Below are 17,921 nucleotides of genomic sequence, written 5' to 3' on the forward strand. Positions count from 1 at the left end.
CTCTCTGCCTTCTACTGTGGTGGCCTGTGTTCGATCCCCATCTGGGTCATAAAGGAATTTACAGTAGACAAAGTGGGAATTAGGGTTTTTCTCGGGATTCTCCCATTTCTCCTCACTATTATCATCTTTTCACCAGTACATCACAATCACTTTTCAGTCTCCGAGCTTCCAAGCCAGGCCTCCAGAACAAATAAAATATGGCCGATAGTTGAACACAATTGTTTAATAAAGCCTATTATTATTATATACGTCACTGTACTAGGAGCCTGTACAGTCCTCAGCCAACTCACAACATTCATTTCTTGACTAACACATACCTCATAATCTATGAAACTTTTACAGTAAAATCCCTCGTAACCGGCACCCAAATAACCAGCAATACCAAATCAACGGCACTTTGGCTGGACAAAGAAAAGAAAGTTTAAATCTGCCAGATTGCCACAGTTGGGCCATCAGTGTTGCCACATTACAAAGTTCACACGAACATTCACTTTCAGTGAATATTCGAATCTAGAATTAGTGTATTATTTGTGTTGTGTGATGTATTTTAATAAGGAAAACACAGTTTTTTAAATAATTGATTAAATGGCGATCTTACTCGTGTTAATTATGTAAGCATGTGCGGCTTACAGCTGTTTCGGTGCTATTTGACACCATCCTCAGAGCCTACTAGATCTCGGCGCTATCTCAACTTCGCTGCCTGTTGTGTGGGTGCGTTCGTGTGATGAAGATTTGTGTCAAATAGTGTGTGTGTTCTGAAATTGATCTGTGTGTTGAGAATTTGATCAGGGTGTGTTTTAGTGTGTCTGTATATTTCATATTGTTCTAGTGTGTTGAGTTTTTGGTTTTTGGGTTGTATGTGTAGGATTTCCATGTCTGTATTTATGTTATTGTATGTGTGGTTAGCATTAGTTATGTGTTCGGCATATGTAGATGTATTGTTATTGCTTTAATGTGTTCTTTGTATCGAGTTTGGAATGATCTGCCTGTCTGTCCAATGTAGAAACTGTCGCAACTGTTGCATGTGAGTTTGTATACGCCTGTGTGGTTGTATTTATTTGTTTGTGTGTTGAGATGTCTTTGTAGTGTGTTTTCTGTTCTGTATGCTATGTTGTATTTCTGTTTTCTGAATGAGGATGCGATCTTGTGTATGTTTTTGTGTTCGTATGTTAGTGTGATGTATTTCTTGTGTTCTTGTGTTTTGTGTGTTTGTTGAGTTTTTGTTTTGTCTTCCTTATGATGTTGTCTATTATATCTATCAAATTCTCAACACACAGATCAATTTCAGAACACACACACTATTTGACACAACTCTTCATCACACGAACGCACCCACACAACAGGCAGCGAAGTTGAGATAGCGCCGAGATCTAGTAGGCTCTGAGGATGGTGTCGAATAGCACCGAAACACCTGTAAGCCGCACATGCTTACACAATTAACACGAGTAAGATCGCCATTTAATCAATTATTTATAGCCAAGTGTTAAAAGTAGTGTACGAAAGATTCAACATGGATTATCACAGTTTTTATGTTTATTCAGTTATGAGCAAGTGATAGAGAAATAAGCTTAATGTGGCTGCAGTTTCAACATTTGGCATCATGAAATACCAACTTTTTTTTTTTTTTTGTATATACAGGTATTTATTCAATTATCCGGCAAAATCTCGTATCAGGAACTAGCCTGGTCCTTTTGGTGTCAGTTAAGAGGAATTCCACTTTATATAGTTACAGTAATAATTGAACTCTGGAATGTTTTTGTTTGCTAACATTCCAGTTCTATTTCTTGATACAGTTTTGTGTACCCGGTACTGTTCTCCATCTTAAATTAACACTAAATAATGTTTAGACCCTCCTTCCATAATGACTTCAATATTATGGCATATTACTAACATTGTTGAGACATTTCATCATGAAATTCTTGTTAATCTGCTGCAAATCTTCCCACATTCTGTAGTTTTACAACTGGTACTGGATTTCATGTAACAATAAACCTTAATTGGGTCAGACATCGTTAAAATAAGATACAAACTCGATATAAATTGACATATTTCAAATTATATCTTAGGTGAGATTTGGGACTTCACCATGGTACGAGGTTCTTGGTCTTTTTGCACCAAATTACAGATGGAAAGACTTTCAATATTTCAGTCAAATACCAGGGAAGATGAGAAAAAGAGCAATGTATCTATTGCCAAAAGTTAGTTCCAGCACTCGATATAGAGTGTAGTATGGCGTGATGACTGATGAGAAAGGGGTGGAGCTACATAAGAAATGTCACCATAACATAACTGATGGCCCTTATGAGGGCCACAAGAATGTGTTTATAGGGATGTTATAAGCAAACTTTTAGGTGCCTAAAAGAGGCTCAATAAATATATAGAACACGCTATAAAAATCTTATCTAAAATTATCTTTAATCACATCTTACTTAATAATATCTCTTACCAACTGTTAGCCTATTACTTGAGGTGTACTATAAGCAGTAACATGAGCTGCTGCCAAAAAGTCAAAAGGAGGATAGCAATGGTAAAGGAAGCTTTTAATAGGAAAAGGAGCATCTTCTGCAAACCTTTGGAAAAAGATAACAATAGGAGTTTTGTCAGGATCCGTGTGTGCTTATCTATTTAACAAATAGGTCAACTCCAGAGTCTACAGGGATGTCTTCACAGTACACATGATATTGGTTCACCATATTCTAGTCAGATCTGGACATTACTACAGATGAACCAACCTATTTTAATTGCAACCACATCGCACATGTTTTTAATTTTAGTATTTAATAACTTTTAATCATGGCTTATATAGCCCTTGGTTTTAATACAGTAATGTTTTAATTATTGTATGTTCACTCATCTCCACAGAGACTTATATTTTTAAACTGTTTCATTTATTTGTACTATTCACATATGTATCACTTTCATGTGTATAGGCATAAAACTTTTTCTGAAGATGGCTTACTCAAGCCGAAAACAACATCATCATCATCATCATCATCATCTCCCTAACAAGTATTAGGCCTAGTGGCATGTTACGGTCTCAAACTAGAATTATCAGTCCATCTCTTCTTTGGATGGCCTAGAGATCTTTTGCCATGTGGATGGTAATGAAACAGTGCTTCTGGAATTCTGAATCGATTCATTCGTTCGAGATTACCCTTCCACTGAAGTTTATATTTGCTGATGAACTGTTAAAAAACTAAATACATAAATGTGACAAATATTGTAAACTACTAATATTTGTTAAATAGACAAGCACAGACGGATCCTGACAAAACTCCTATTGTTATTGTATCAGCTTATCGCCTCTCACCATGCCTTTCAAATTTGGAAAAAGAACTAAGGAAGACACTAGTGAAGTGCTTTGTGTGGCACTGAATGGGGCAGAAACATGGATATTACGACGAAGTGAAGAGAAACTACTAGAAGTCTGTATAATACTAATATTTTTTTTTCTCAAGAAGTACAGAGCCATTATATCAATGGTCCCAGAAAACAATGGCCGGCTGCACCATGAGTGGTTTTTGCTGAGTGCGTAACCATTTCTCCAGCACTTCTACAATACATAACAGCAGTGGCGAGTGGTGATAAATAATCCTGGTGGTGCACAAATATTTATTATGATTATTATTATTATTATTATTATTATTATTATTATTATTATAGGTACTAACTACTACATAACTATTAACATATGTTACGTAGGTATAGATTTACATAATTTTGTTAGTCAAGAAATTGCAGTTAATCAGTTTCCTATGTAGGTCCATTAATAGCAAAGTAAAGTGTTCAATTTCTATGCAGCACACAGTAAATAATATTGTTTTCGCTATATTGCGTTTTATAACACAGTTCACACGTTCACAAGCATTCGATACGTGTGTCGTCTCATCAGCCTTAACTGCTAAAAAGTCAGCAGCTTTCTTTATTTCTTTGAAATCTCATCATGGCATACATCAAAATGGCTTGAAGGACTTCGTTCTGTATAGTGTTTGATGTGCCCTTAAACACAGTTCCTCTTTACAAATGTTCCTTAAGAGTGCGTCTAATTCAGAACTACAATTGATGAGGCCAAGAAAAATACTAGCGTTTGAAGAAGAGTTTCCGTCTTCGTGACCTCTTAAAGCCAACTCAAAGCTCCACAAAACACACGCACATATCTGTTCTTGGTAACTTTATCATTGTGAAGTGCAACAATCCAATTGAATCCAATTGTGTCTATATGTTTGTTTGACCCAACACTGCTAATTTAACATTATTGTTGATGTGTGCAGCTGAAGAACCGTGTTTTTTAATTCTTTCATTCACGTGCTTCAAATCAATCATATCTGCAGAACGATAATCAAAATTATTTAGTTACTACGCACAGTTCTAAATTCAAACAGAAAAATAAATAAAATTCATAAAACGTACTTATTTTTGTCAATAAATGTTCGCCGTCGAACAATAGGCAAGGAAAACAAAATACAGCGTCTTTTATATTGCAGCCGCATATTGCATTTTTCTTAAGTCCGAATATTGAATTTTCTTGTCACTTCTTAATTACTGTTCTTCGTCACTTATATTTTAATTCATGTGTAGGTTTACGCATCTTCTTTATTTTGATCTTTTCGTGTAAAGGTCTTATAGAAAATTACACATTTAAAAGATTTTGCACACTATTCATTTAACATTCATGATGGAACGAGCTTGAGAGCACATCTGAAAGTGCTCCTAACCCCTCCTACGCATACTGTACTGGCTCCGTACCAAGCTCCAAAGCCTGCCAGTGAAACAGTACTACTGCGCATGCTCCAATGGAGTAGTGTGCCGCAAGTGTCGAGCGGTAAACGTAAGTCCCAGGCGTCAACAAGAACAGTACACGTGCAGTGTCATTTTTACATAGCATTATAATAAGGAATTATGTCGCTCACATAGTCTACTGCAGCTCATTGGTATAAATTTAAAAACATGTGTTATTTGAAGAGATGGTGCACTGCTTCTGTGCTCCTTAAGAGAAATCGCCACTGCATAACAGTACTAACAATAAATGTTCAATAATTTGGACTTACCATGCTCACAGTCGTTGCTGAAAATGGCCCCCATTTGCCGCCACACACAACTGACATCTTCTGATAAACGAAAGAACAACACTCTGAAGTTCCACATCAATGACAGCCTCGATTTCTTCTCATACTAGTATATAGTCTTTTAGTTCACTCTGCTATCAGGGTCTGTCTGCTTTAATGCTTGCATTCTTGCAATTTTATACGGCTTCAGTTTCAATAATTTTGTTGTATTTCTTGGAGAGGCCTGAGATATTCCAGTTTCCTGTGCTAAATGCTTTAGAGATTTTTGTGGGGGACAGAACGAGAAGGACAAACATTCAGAATAGAAAGAGGAGTCCGACAAGGGGATCCGATCTCACCAAAGCTATTTACTAGCCTCCTGGAAGACATATTCCATAAGCTAAAGTGGAAGAAAAGACATGGAATCAACATAAATGGATATCAGCTCAAGAACCTAAGATTCGCGGATGACATCGTACTTTTTGCTAAAAACGCCACCGACCTACAAGAGATGATACAGGAACTAAGCGATTGCAGCGCACATGCAGGCCTAAGCATGAACATGGAAAAAAACCCAAGTCATGACGAACAGCCAACCACAACCAATCCAAGTCAACGCAACCAGATTACAGTACGTGGAGGATTACATCTATCTGGGCCAATTGGTCGGATTCAAAAGCTGCATGACGAGAGAACTAAAAAGAAGAATGGCATCAGCATGGAGAGCTTTCTGGTCACTGCAATTCATACTCCTTGACAAGAAACTGAACCGCAAACTAAAGCTGGAGGTGCTGCAATCCTGTATCCTCCCAACCTTACTGTACGGCTGTCAGACCTGGAAACTGACCGTGAACCAGAAGACGCAGATCCAGATCTGCCAGCGCAAAATGGAGAGATCCTAGGACTCTCCCTCAGAGACAAGATTTCCAACACCAGACTCAAGCAGATAGCAAACACCAGAGACATGGCACACCAAGGGGAGCGCCTGAAATGGAAATGGGGAGGCCACGTGTCGAGACTTCAAGGCGCATATTTCCACCACGTGGGACCCACGCATCGGGAGGCGAAACCGAGGAAGACCTGGGACCAGATGGGCGGACTTCTTCAAGAGCCTAGCTGGAACCCTGTGGTCCAAAACAGCCAAGAACCGAGAATGGAGATCGCTACAGTTTGCAAGTATCGAGTGAGAGTGCGAGTGTACACACACGAACGATGAACAAAACCTATATAGAACAGAACCTACTGTCATGCGGATTAGCTCACCGCATGATCTCTAAAGAGCTCCCCTTTTTTAGGAGGCTTAGCCCTTCACGGGAAATCATAGGCTATTTCTTTCATTCATTCATGTTCTAATCTTTCACTAATTTTTCTTCTGAATAATTTCGAGGGAAAAATTGTTCCGGGGCCGGGTATCGAACCCAGGACCTTTGGTTAAACGTACCAACGCTCTCCCACTGAGCTACCCGGGAACTCTACCCGACACCGATCCAATTTTTCCCTCTATATCCACAGACCTCAAAGTGGGCTGACAACAGTCAAGCAACCAACATTTGAGTGCACACTAACTCTGTGTGACTTTAAATTGTGGTTTTCTGTTACGTACAGTGACGTGTATTATGCAAATTAAGCTTTCAGGAATAACTCCCTGTATAGAGTTCATTCGAACTTTACAGGGAGTTATTCCTGAAAGCTTAATTTGCGCAATTTTTCTTCTGTAAGAACACTACGTTTTCGGTTTGATTTTCGATTGTTCACTGAACTTCTTTAAATCTTCTAGCGAGTCGTCTAATTGTTTTGGCAGAAGGCACAGGTCTGTTTGGAAACTTTATTCGAAATTTTCGTCTTGTTTTCGTAAACGATCTTCTGCTTTTTATGTGCGTATCGTACATATACACAAGTTCACACAATGAGAATTTCTTGCTAGGCATTACTTAAATATGTGTGTCAGATTCATCAGCAATGCTCACAAATTTGGCCATATTACACCCTCGCTCAAATCTTTATCCTGGCTGCAACTTAGTAACCATAGAACACTTCATTCGCTGTCTCTTCTGTTTCGAGTTCTCCACACTTCTACTCCAAATTATCTTCGTTCCCGGTTTAACAACTTATCCTGCAATCACAATCTAAACACCAGGTCACAGGAGAGCCAAACCCTAGCAATCCTGCCCATGGAACATCCCACTATTCATCCTCTTTTACTGTCTCAGTCCCCCGTGAATGGAATTCTCTACCTCAGAAGATTAGGGGCTACTGGACAATAACCACTTTCAAGAAAAGGCTAAACGATTTCTTACGGGCGCAGTCAAATTGAAGTTATAATTGTGATAGAGTTTAAAATTAAATTTAATTTAGGTATGACTATTTTTATTATTATTACATAATTATTTTATTGTTGTTATGAAGATAAAAAAAATTGTCATTGTATTATATTAATTATATTGTGTTAAATTGTATTGTATTGTAGTATTGTATTGCTTTGTATTGTATTGTATTAATTATGTTATATTGATAGCAATGTAGTAATTTTCTATCATACTGGTTGAGTGGAAGAGAAGGCCGAATGGCCTTAATTCTGCCAGTTAAAATAATCATTATTATTATTAAATACACAATCACTAAACTTTATACACTAACGTTGTACACTTGAAGAATTGAGAGTTTTCTGGGACCATTGATAATGACTCACTATTATTATAGCTATAAACATGAAATTTTATATTATGCATGCTATGTTAGAAGAGTAGTCTGTGATAAAATTCTGAATAAATTGCATGAAGAAGGATTATGTTAAAAACAAGCACACTGCAACATTGCTGTGTTTAATTTTTAACTTATCACTTTCTTGCAAGGGTCATCAGCTATAGTTCTGAAAGACAGTCAATGGAAAAGCTTCTTTCAGTAGTTCCACCCTTTTCTCAACATTATCCACAATCAACAGATAGTCTGCTCTTTATCCTACTTTCCCTAATGATGAAACCAGTGTGTAACTTAAAAATGTTGAACGTCTTTATTTATATTTACACTTACAAACAGTGCAAATGGGCAGAACATGTAGCACGTATGGGCGAATCCGAAATGCATATAGTGTGTTAGTTGGGAAGCCAGAGGGAAAAAGACCTTTAGGGGGGCCAAGAAGTAGATGGAAGGGTAATATTAAAATGGATTTAAGGAGGCGGGATATGATTGAAGAGACTGGGTTAATCTTGCTCAGGATAGGGACCAATGGCAGGCTTATGTGAGGGCGGCAATGAACCTCCGGGTTCCTTAAAAGCCAGTAAGTAACAGTGCAAATATCAAAAATCTCGCAACACTACAATAGGTTACGTTCAAAGACAAAGAACTTTTTTTCTTCCCAATTTCAATTACTAAAGTAGCTACTGGTAATATGACTATTATCAGCAGCCATCTTTCTCATTACAAAATCGTATGCCAATAAAAAAAAGCTGAATATTACAGAACTTTGCGATCAGAATCCATGTTAACATTATTCTAAAGAGAATGAGAACTAACACTATAAATGATAAGATTTTACAAAATCTTTCAGTATAAATATGGAAAGTTACCTCAATCAAATTACAAGTTATCTGATAGATTAAGGCCTAACATTTATTGCGTCGCAGTTTACAAAATTTTTATGCCAATACATAACTGATGTCTCTCTTTATAGCAGATACAGTTATGAAAAAAATTCCACGATTTCAATAGCAGAATAGAGATAAAATAGTGACAATTATTAGTTTTATTTCTCGGCAAATAATTTACGTCTTTTTTTCTTCACTTCTATCAACAACTACAGATTTCCAATAGCTCAGATAGTTAAACGAACTGTTACAACACAGTTCTTAAGCTAACGTGTTTCAATTTCATTTTATAATCATATGCTAAATTCTCACATTGGCAATAGATTTCATTCCTTAATAGAAATATTATATATTTTTTAATTAACACTGGAATTATTTTCGGACATGAAGTTCCAGACCAGGTTTCTTTACAACTTCAATTTACAAGCACTTAATGATTTCTTTTAATAAAGAAGTGCAAACAACATTTTCCCCCTTATATCAATTTGAAATTAGTTTTAAAAATGCAATTTATATAATGTACTGTGTTTTAGTATTTGGTAGTTACACAGATTTTATTTTTTACATTATTTTCCCTCATCATTACTGAAGTAAATGCAATTCTCTTTTCCTAAAACAGAAATTTCAGAATGTATAACCTCAGGACTAGTATTACAGCCAATATTTTCTAACAAATAGGTCTCATAAAATAATAATGTATAGCTTAATAAAATGAAACGTTTTAAATACACATTCATTACATACCACTTCTAAAATCAGATTTAATTCAAATAAAATTAAGAAGTCTAGGATGTAACTGCTGAGGATGGAAGTTTGAAGTAGTTAGGTTTCCAGGAAGACTGTGAACAGACAGAAGTGGAATTTAGTAAAATTATTGCAGGAATAATGAAACTTAGGAAGACAAGAGAATGTAAAAAAAAAAAAGTTTACTAAAATTAAACCAAGTAAAGGCATTACTGGTTTTATGCTAATGGTGGTAGAAAGATTCTTTTAGTAACATTCACTCAAAGCTCTCCTTTGCTACCCTGTTTCACTCTTTTTTGGTTGAAGTAATTGTAAATTGTAAACTGATTAATGTTATGGCACATCCATGAAACATTACTTATTGTTCCTTAATTTTTGTTAAAATAAAATGAACAGGAAACATTCTATATGTCTACTCCTGATCACAATGTACAGTGTGTCCACCATGAACCTGACACATTTCATTTGGCTGCCAAAAATCAATGAATGGAAATAAGTTGGTAACATGCATTGCAATATGTAGAGAAACTGTGGAAATTTCGTTGGCTATTTTTAAAAACCCACGCGAGAGGTTGTAAGTGGCGCTGCGGTAGCTTAAGTCAAAATGGCGACAGCACAAGAGCGAGCACAAGTGATCTGGTGGTATGCTGGGTTTCATGCATACAAATTGCAGTTGGTTCATGAACTGAAACCAGATGATGGTAATAAGAGGCAGGCATTTGCTATAGACATGTTACAGCACATTGATGAAGACCCAACATTTTTAACTCGCATTGCTATTTCTGATGAGGCCACTTTTCATTTATCGGGCAAAGTCAACACACATAATGCGCGTATTTGGGGGTCAGAAAACCCATGCTGCATTGTGGAACACATTCGTGACAGCCCGAAATTAAATGTGTGGTGCGGATTGATGCACAATTTGATCATCGGCCCCTTTTTCTTTGCAGAACAAACAGTTACGTGCAATACCTACCTCGACATGTCGGATCAATTTGTTGTGCCTCAGTTAATGCATTTGCAGCCGAACGTCATCTTTCAACAGGACGGCGCCCCACCACAGTGGAGCCTGATCGTTCGAGAATTTCTCGACACACAATTTCCCGGTCGCTGGATTGGGCGTGATGGACCGACAAGATGGCCACCTCGATCACCGGATATTACCCCTCTAGACTTTTTCTTGTGGGGATATGTCAAGAACAAAGTGTATACAGGCCACACAATTCGTGATCTTCAACAGCTACGCGGCCGCATAAGAGATGCCGTCAATTCCGTTACACCCGAGATGCTTCAGAAGACCTGGTAGGAAATTGAATTCAGGCTAGATGTTCTTCGTGCAATGAGAGGATCTCATGTTGAGGTGTACTGATTTTTTTAATAAAACTTGGTGAGTTACTCTTGATATTGCATGCATTCTTTTCTTTTTACCCCAAGCAGTATGAATTATACAGCAATTTCAAATGTGTCAGGTTCATGGTGGACACCTGTATATCAGAATGGCCATTCCCATGTTATGAAATGGCAACATATAAAAGAAAACAACCACTAGGATTTCCACTGTTGAAAATGAATTTTTTGGCAATGACAGCTAGATGGCAGTACAGCTGCAAGCTACTACTCCACACATATCCATCAGGATTATAACGTGATTTCCTTTGCAGTCACTAGATGGCAGCATAGTGAAATTAATACAAGTTTTTGTCTTGAAAGTGCATTAGGCTCATCAATCTGTTATATATGATCAGGGATGTTTACACTGTAACCGCCAATTTGTCTGCAACATCACATGTAACTGTAAATACCCACTTACACACTGTTACGTGCTAAAATATGAAATTATTATACCTTAACATATCTGAAACATCTTGCAATTAAAATGAACGTAGTCTTTTGTTTATTCCTATACAGTAACAAATATATGCTAGAACGTAATCTTCTTAAAAACAGAGTACTACATGATAAGTTGATACATTTAAATATCTCACACAAACTTTAACAATAATCTGTTAATTGTATTTCAAATACCTTTCACTTTCATAACTAATTTTACAACATAGCCACCATTTTGTTTTTTACAATTAAGAAGATAACTTTAAAAGATTTTTGTTAATTTGATTTTAAAAATTTCATACGAAAGTTATAATACTCGCCATTTTGTATCACAACTTTCAAGATTGCACAGATGTTAGGCTGTATATTTTCTTAACTTGATTTCAGAGACCTTCGAAAGATTTTGTGCAGCTATTGTTCAATATGACCGCCATTTTGTGTTAGATTCTTTCTTAGCAAGTTGGTCTAATGATTCATTTATATTCAATTCCACAGTGAGCTGGAATCCATTGTAAAACTATTTTCTTATTAAGATTATGCCCTAAATGTCAATGACATTCAAGTGTTCTGCTACGATTATGTGGTATGAAACACTGTTCCTAGTGGTTTTTTATTTTTGTTTTATTGGGTTATTTTAATCTTGGAGCAACAGTAACAAATATAAATGACACTCGGGAGGAAATTAAACACAGAATAAATATGGGAAATGCGTGTTATTATTCGGTTGAGAAGCTCTTATCATCTAGTCTGCTGTCCAAAAATCTGAAAGTTAGAATTTATAAAAGAGTTATATTACCGGTTCTTCTATATGGCTGTGAAACTTGGACTCTCACTCTGAGAGAGGAACATAGGTTCAGGGTGTTTGAGAATAAGGTTCTTAGGAAAATATTTGGGGCTAAGCGGGATGAAGTTACAGGAGAATGGAGAAAGTTACACAACACAGAACTGCACGCATTGTATTCTTCACCTGACATAATTAGGAACTTAAAATCCAGACGTTTGAGATGGGCAGGGCATGTAGCACATATGGGCGAATCCAGAAATGCATATAGAGTGTTAGTTGGGAGACCGGAGGGAAAAAGACCTTTAGGGAGGCCGAGACGTAGATGGGAGGATAATATTAAAATGGATTTGAGGGAGGTGGGGTATGATGATAGAGACTGGATTAATGTTGCACAGGATAGGGACCGCTGGCGGGCTTATGTGAGGGCAGCAATGAACCTTCGGGTTCCTTAAAAGCCATTTGTAAGTAAGTATTTTACGATGCTGTATCAACATCTAGGTTATTTAGCGTCTGAATGAAATGGTGATAATGCCGGTGAAATGAGTCCGGGGTCCAGCACCGAAAGTTATCCAGCATTTGCTCGTATTGGGTTGAGGAAAAATCCCGGAAAAAACCTCAACCAGGTAACTTGTCCCAACCGGGATTCGAATCCGGGCCACCTGGTTTCGCAGCCAGACGCGCTGACCTTTACTCCACAGGTGTGGACTCCTAGTGGTGTAAATGGCGTTGGGAGTGAACCAGTTGAGAGCAGTGGTCTGCAGTAAGTAAACACAACACTATCACCATTCATATTGAAGACAATCAAATGATGAACAACTTATACACGAACAGGTGTGAAGGAAACGTTTTGGCTATAAAACAGTGCAAATCACGCAGTGCTTGTAACTGACTGGAATGTTTGAAGCACCCTGTATACACGAATGTCATGAATTGTGATGGAATGTCCAAGAAATTTTCTTAAATACCATCAAATAGTTCTTAAGTGGGCATTTCGAATGTATCAACTTACTAAGCAGACTCTGTACATAAACTAGCTAATATTCATAAATTTCCTTTGAAAAATGTTATATATTAACATACTGTCACTCGTTTTATACCATCTGTCATCAGAACTATGACAAAATAGAAAATATATTACTTACAAAATGTACTACATTTACTCGAATGTAAGTCTCCAGTAATTTTTAAGAATAAAAAAGGAGTTCACTATTCACGTACAAATATTACAGCCTTCAACACATTGTCTAATCCAAAATGAAACTGGTAAAAGATCATGAGGAGAGATCTGAAAAACCTAAATAAATTTTTTCTGTAACATTCACCATTTTAGAAGAAATCATTACGTTTCTATGAAGCATTTGGCAACATCACGGCTGCTGCAATAACTCTAGACAAGCACGGCCTGCACTCCTTACCTTCCCCTCCCCCTCTGCTGTACTCAGTCTGTGATGAGCGACAGTGTGCAGCGTTGCAAGATTTATCATAAAGATTTTTGCAATTATTCAATTTAAATTCATAGCTACATGGTTTGATATGCAAAAAAAAAAAAAGATTCAAGAAATTAAGGCGACATGCTACTGAATTTTCGTCAATTTTGGTCAATGTTAAAAGTTAATTTTCTTTTACTGATGAACTGTATTGACTAGGAACAAACCCATGCACCATTTCATTGTAGGTAGTCTTAGCATCATTTTAAAAGTTTAAGAAACAAATTATCTTTATTTGAGATCCAGACATTTGTTTACTAAATTTATAAACACTTTTTTCCGAGTACATTTTTCAACATAAAATTTTGAAAATAATTGTGCACATGTAACTCATCAACATCTATTCGATTTTAAAATTTCAAAAACTTACAATCAAAATTGTGGAGATTAGAAATCTCAGTAGCGTGTCCCCTTAACTGTTCAGATTATTTTTATCTATCAGCAATTTCTCTCGGCCATTACCGCAATAGACTGCAAATATTGGGCAAAGATAATTTTTTTCCTCTGTTTAATGGTACAGCAGAGCATAGATTACTCGATACAATTGGGGATGGGGGGTGTTCGGATAACCGATCATTTACGAAAACAAATTGTACCGGTGTCATAGGAGCAGTATGAAACAAAGAAACACTGATATTAAACAAAAACTGTACATACAGTATATATTTTGTATCACACGTCTTACAAATAACACACAACTCACTAGCCTAGTTTGACAAGTTCAAAATGGTCATTAAAATAGGCCTACAGTTTAGGAAAAGAAGTCCATTATTATTATTTTTTTTTGTGCTTCAGAGCTGAAACTCGTTTCATTGCCGCTAAATCTCGCAAACAGCGCTAGCAGAACTTCTACATGGCACGTGCGCAAATTTAAATTTGCCGACTGGAACACTTTCAGTTAACCGATGTTTCGGTTGATCGGTATTCGGATAATCAATCTCTACTGTATTTCACTGAAGGAAAAGTGTAAAAGTTTTGTTACGTTTAGCATCACCTCTTAAATTTTGGTGCATCGATCCCCTTCCACCCTGTACAGCACAGATGGAATTGGTGATAGTGAGATGGTATTTGATGAGATAAGGCCAGGATTCGCCATCAAACCTGACATTCTTCTTACGGTTGGGAGAAACCTCAGAAATAATCCAACCATGTAATCAGCCCAAGTGGGAATCGAACCAACACTCAAACACACAGACAGTGAAGGACAATATACATTTATATTACTCTGCCCAGAAAGTAATGTCCCATAATTTTTTCTGTGTAAATATTTATTTCTGAAGAAGGAAAATTACACACATTGTAACCTGCTATATTTTTAAGCTACTTCAGACACTGTTAATCATTTTATATCATTAAATTTACAACTATACTCATTTTTTTGACGTGAATACATCTGGCAGTTTACGTGGCAGCAAAGGTAGTGTAACTGTAGAATGTGAAGAGATAGAATGTTCGCAACAGTGTCATAACAAACCAGGCTACAATCTCAATTGAGAAACAAACAACAGTGGACAAAGTTAATTGGAAAAATTCGCGAGTGAAGTTGAGTGAAGAAAGAAAATTCATACTGTTGAGGCATATGCAGCACAAATGGGAGCACGATGGTTACTATAGCAACTGATATATTTACTCTCAATGCATAAAAGATAGCTACTCTCAGGAGTCTCAGCACAGAGAAGATGTACCGGGTTTTCAGGGTATCCCAAAAGAACAAATGTTGATTGTCACTGCTGATGTTTCCCTTATTCAACTGCAATTCTATCAGCATAAAACTCGCGTCTGGGTCTCCAATGCAGCCTATCTCAAGTTTAGTTTTGACAATACCAATCAGATAAAAAGGTATCTTACATCCGAGTAAATGTGTATATTAAAATATTGTTACAGTTCCAAATACAATGCAGAAATATGAATATAATTAATATAGCATAGGATACTGTAAGTTAACTTTGCAAAGCTGGTGGGATCCATACATTGCATATTAAAAAAAATATACTGCCACACACATCCTGTACAAGTTAAACACAGATTCAAACAGTTTGTAAATACAACAACAGTCACTGATTAACTTTATAATTTCTTTAACATTAGGAAATTACCTGACTATTTCGAACTGATATTCTTCACTGTCCGAAGCCTAGTGATTTCCTAATGTTAACATAGTAAAGAAGTTATAAAATTAATCGTGATTATTAGGGCTAGGATTCTTAGGTAAATAAATATTTTATTTGCACTGTAACAGAAACTCTTAATTGTGTTTTAAGTTTCGAACAAGGTCACCTTAAGGTAAGCGTTCACTAATCATATCGCACTCCTCGTACGAATCGCATGCAACGGATATTTTAGGTGCACTGCGTTCACTGTAACGGATCTACCTCATCGTCCCATCGGATTCCCTATCAGCTGTTTAAAACATGACGTCGTACGATATTGACATTGCTGAAAAGAGAGGAGTTTGAGGTTAGGGTTATTATTTATGAGTGTTAGCGAATAAGAATTTGTAATTCCTTCATGCGTCTTAATTGAAGAGGAAGAAATGAAAGAAATATTGGTTACATAATATATATGTAAGAAACGACTTAATTACTATAATGGAAACGCATCAAATTATATAATTCTTTACAATTTTCTACAGGGTGGGGCATAGGAACCAATTGTTTTTAAGATAATTATGAAACAGTTTTTGTTTTCAACACATTTTATTGGTAGAACAACGTTTGTGAGAACATACCATTTCAATTATGAGCGGAAAATTACATCTGGCATGTGATGTCCGTGTTGACGCATTGTTTAAGGCGCTGACGAAAATTCACCTCTATTCTTTCCAGGAGATCTCTGTTGATTTGAGTGATGTGTTGAAGTACTGTGTCCTTTAATTCATCTAATATTCGGGGCTTATCCTCGTAAACACGTGCCTTTAGGTACCCACATACAGAAAAAAGTCACGTGGGCAGGTCAGGGGACCGAGGAACATCACCAAATCTCGAAATGAGAAGATTGGAAAACAGGAGGCAAAGAACTGCCATCGACGCTCTGAAGATATGCGCCGTGGCCCCATCTTGCTGAAACCACCCATCTTGTTTGGGTGTAAATGTAAATCGCTATGCAAAATCCATCTTACTGTATGATTGCTGATTCCAAGAGCAGTTGAATGTCTTCGAGCAGAGCAGCCTGGGCTGCGCAGTATTGCTTGTCTGACTGAAAATTTTCTGGAGTACGTACTCTGTGTTGGGGGCCGTGCGATCTATTCTTCAGTATTGCGCCTTTTTTTTTTTTTTTTTAACCCAACATAAGATTGTGTCACGCACGGGAACAGAATCATTTCGATTAATATTGAATCTGTAGCAAAACTAACGCTGTATCGAGCTCACCGACTCACCATTTCTAACAAAACAATCATACGCAAACATGTATCCACTGCTCCATGATGCCGACTGCAGGTGAAATGCTATGAGCCACGGAATGGACTGTCACATGCCACACGTCTCTCCCTTTCATAATGACCGAGTGCAAGCCATTCCAAAAACACTTGGTTCCCATGCCCCACCCTGTACAAGCAAAATAAGTTTCCCATCTGCCACTTTGGCGCGACACTGAATGTGACACACCATAATAGTAACAGTTGACCAATTAAAATTGATTTATTAAAGGAGGCCATGATCGCACGCATCGGAAAAGTTGCTCATCCGAGAAACGTGGACAGATTTGCCGAGAGCCGGTGCGTACGATACGATGTAATGAACGTGGTTACATAACAATTACAGCGAAGATTGTCTTTTTCTGATCCGTGCGATTCGTCCAATGAGTGCGATACGATGTAGTCAACACTTATCTTTAGCATATATTTTAAATTTTATTTTACATAAAAACACACAAAAATTAAGTTTTCATCAAATAATTTTCGAGAAAAGCTCCATTTCAGATTAATCATTACCTGAATGTTCAGTACAGTTGCTTAGAGGTGACAGCTGGCAACTGTTTCTCAGAATTGCCTATCTGTGGAACTGTCGAACTGCAGTCTGCTCTCTCGCCACAAGCGATAGATAAGAGCTGTCACCACCAAAAATTGTACTGTAACTAACACACACAAACACTAATGTGTCTTGTAAGTTATCATAATGCTGATTCAGGAAGAAATTATAATTTCATAAATTTCAGCTGCCTTTGTTTTCGTTTCAAATCATAAATATCTCTCTAGGGAGTACATGTTGTCTGTCAATGGCCAGGGCGTTCTTTTTTCCAGTACAAGACAGTGATATGAGTAGGGACCGGATTTTTATGTAATATCAAGGTGTGAAATATGTACATATTTATATAAGAAAAAATAAGCTGAATATGTACCAAAATATGTAAAATCACAAAAATATTTAACATCAATATCTGGCAGGTATAGGATAGGTAAGACTCTCCAGTTGTGAATTCATAGAGCACCTGACTTTTTTTTTACCGC

The 17,921-nt window shown here is 36.9% G+C and overlaps 1 protein-coding gene across 5 annotated transcripts in view; it reads right to left on the reverse strand.

Annotated features, from left to right (window-relative positions):
* Window positions 1-17,921, reverse strand: part of LOC138702842 (lipopolysaccharide-induced tumor necrosis factor-alpha factor homolog) — a 65,382-nt gene that overhangs the window by 4,194 nt on the left and 43,267 nt on the right. For all 5 annotated transcript variants that reach the window (XM_069830184.1, XM_069830186.1, XM_069830183.1 and 2 more), the window contains exon 5: window positions 1-17,921. This exon is cut by the window's right edge and continues 13,884 nt beyond it. The gene's annotated coding sequence lies outside the window, so the exon portion shown is untranslated.

The sequence above is a fragment of the Periplaneta americana genome, chromosome 7 (genome assembly GCF_040183065.1).
Source record: "Periplaneta americana isolate PAMFEO1 chromosome 7, P.americana_PAMFEO1_priV1, whole genome shotgun sequence".
In the NCBI taxonomy this organism is placed as follows: domain Eukaryota; kingdom Metazoa; phylum Arthropoda; class Insecta; order Blattodea; family Blattidae; genus Periplaneta; species Periplaneta americana.